Below are 3054 nucleotides of genomic sequence, written 5' to 3'. Positions count from 1 at the left end.
ATGTGGATGCGAGCTGCTTTGCTCCTCTGATAAGGAGGGAAACAAATACGCTTATCAGATTGATGGCTGTATACTGTATATCTAAGACCATCTTAATCTGATCTAGCAAGACAGCTCACATCTGTAATTGGGAAGGCTACTGCTTGGTTGAGCCTATGGTAACCCACTGCTATCCTCCAAGATAAATCTAGTTTTAATAGGGACCATACTGATGGATGGAAAAGGCGTGTGATAAAGACCACTATTCCTGCTTATTTCAGTTTGGGGGAGCACCATTATTTGCCATATACCTCATATAGTATTGTTTTTTAGTTACCATGTTGGCTGGGGAATGTAAGGTGGTTTCAGTCTAGTTGGTTTTCTCTACTAGCCCTTCCCACACAGGACAAGGAACCAGTGTGGTTATTGCCAGTACCTAAGCATGGCTGCTCCAGTTAGTCCTTTGAGAACCAGGGAAATGACCAGCCGGTGAGTTTGTGGAGCCAGTGACCTACCAAGAGCCAGAGCTGGGTCCAAACTCCATTTATTACCTGACACCTATCCATCCATTTCAACAAAGGAGTTATATGAGGATGCTTTGGGTCCCTAGATTGAGTACCTCAACTCACACCTTGTATCCAATAGTCCTTGAAAGGTTTTCGTGTCCTTTCCCTTATAGTTGCATGAATAAATCACTCTGGGCAAGGACTGAGGAAATCACTACTCATGTTGCCAAAATTCAGCCTCTGTGCACCAGTGCAGAAAGGCAAAGGGGGCCACGGTGGACTAATCAAGACTACGTGTCCTGCCATGAAGGGGTTAGTGAGGAGTCTTCCAGTATTCAAGGAGTAGGGCATGATCAGCCTGTGGACATTCTTCTGACTGGATGGTGGTGAGGTATTTGGGAGTCAACATCCGATCTTTATCAACTTTATTTAGGTATAATTTACATAAAATAAAAATGTACAAACATTAAGTGTACATTTTGATGGTTTTGACAATGTAAACCAATGACCAGATAGGTAACCTGTGTACTTTTTACACTGTCTGGAAGAAGCACAAGCAGGAATCGAGATTGCCAGGATAAATAATAACCTCAGATATGCAGATGACACCACCCTTATGGCAGAAAGTGAAGAGGAACTAAAAAGCCTCTTGATGAAAATGAAAGAGGAGAGTGAAAAAGTTGGCTTAAAACTCAACATTCAGAAAACTAAGATCATGGCATCTGGTCCCATCACTTCATGGCAAATAGATGGGGAAACAGTGGCAGACTTTATTTTGGGGGGCTCCAAAATCACTGCAGATGGTGACTGCAGCCATGAAATTAAAAGACGCTTACTTCTTGGAAGGAAAGTTATGACCAACCTAGACAGCATATTAAAAAGCAGAGATATTACTTTGCCAACAAAGGTCTGTCTAGTCAAGGCTATGGTTTTTCCAGTGGTCATGTATGGATATGAGAATTGAACTGTGAAGAAAGCTGAGTGCTGAAGAATTGATGCTTTTGAACTGTGGTGTTGGAGAAGACTCTTGAGAGTCCCTTGGACTGCAAGGAGATCCAACCAGTCCATCCTAAAGGAGACCAGTCCTGGGTGTTCATTGGAAGGACTGATGCTGAGGCTGAAACGCCAATACTTTGGCCACCTCATGCAAAGAGCTGACTCATTGGAAAAAAACCCTGATGCTGGAAGGCACTGGGGGCAGAAGGAGAAGGGGACAACAGAGGATGAGATGGCTGGATGGCATCACCAACTGGATGGACATGAGTTTGAGTGAACTGCAGGAGTTGATGATGGACAGGGAGGCCTGACGTGCTGCGATTCATGGGGTCGCAGGGAGTCCTACAGGACTGAGCCATGACTGAACTGAGAGATTATATCAGGCCCTGCCTGTGAGAGTTACAAAGTAGCACAAAGCACCCTTACTGTGGTTAACCCCTTGATTAGGTTAGGCCTGGGATGTATGTACTCAGGGCCCCTACTTCCTCTGCATAACACAATGCACTGTCACTGTCCTAGGCTACCTGTAAAGCTACCTGAGGGCAGGATCCAGCTTGTTCTCTGTCGCATCCCCAGCACCCTCAGCCTAAGGACACGCCATAAGCAGTTGCTGCAAGACAAATGAATAAACATGTAGTTAAAAACGCGTGATAAGTTTATGCTGAAGAAAATATTCATCTGGAGAAGACCTAGATCAATCCTGCGGGTTAGAGTAATTAGAAAAAGGCCTGAAACTAAAGTAGTATTTCAAACGGGTTAAATTTCAGTAACATTTAGAAAAAATTCAAAGCTAAAACAAGCAATGGGCAAAGATAAAAAGGGTGGCCTCAAACACTTGCCTAGAGGACACATTGCCTGTACCCTGGTGGCGCACCACCAGGTTTCTGGGCAGGGCTCCAGGATTAGCTGACCATAGCTGCACGGCAATGTCCTCCCGCTCACCAACGGGCAGACACTAATAGAGATAATAAGCCACATGCACCCAAAATGGCAAGGAAAAGCATCTTCAGTCTAGGCTCACGGTGAGCCTCGCGACGACCAAGCCGAAGGGTGAGAACAGGGATCTCCAGGGCGCCCTCTTCTGGCGAAGGAGAGACTCCATCCTCCCCTATTCTCGTCCTTTAAGGTAAAACAGGTTGCAGGCCGAATTGTGTCGCCGCAGAAATGTCAGTGACACTCCCCATGACTGCCAAAGAATTAATAGTGCGGTACAGCTTCCGCAGGCTCGTCCCCACAAAGAAGGTGGACCTGCGGGATTCGAGGCCCCGTATTCACCTCCCCAACCACCCTTGCGGGTCGGCTCTCGGAGCCCTCCCTGACCCCAGCCGCTGAGCACGCGAGTTCGCGGCCCCAGCGTCTCCTCCAGAAGGCCGTGCTCAAGTTCACTTGCCTGCAGCCTCGAGTCGGAGGGGTGCGCGAGAGAACGGTGGAGCTTTACTTACACCACCGCATTCATTCACATCCCACCCACAGCGTACCCGAAGACCCGCGTGTCTCATCTGTTTGAACACTGCAGACTAGGAGGACGCGGCTCCCTTAAGGCTGGGCGCGCGCGGCGGACCGGAAGTGACGT

The sequence above is a fragment of the Bison bison genome, unplaced genomic scaffold, assembly GCF_000754665.1.
Source record: "Bison bison bison isolate TAMUID 2011002044 unplaced genomic scaffold, Bison_UMD1.0 scf7180017864333, whole genome shotgun sequence".
Lineage (NCBI taxonomy): Eukaryota > Metazoa > Chordata > Mammalia > Artiodactyla > Bovidae > Bison > Bison bison.
Note: the sequence above shows the minus strand (reverse complement) of the source record.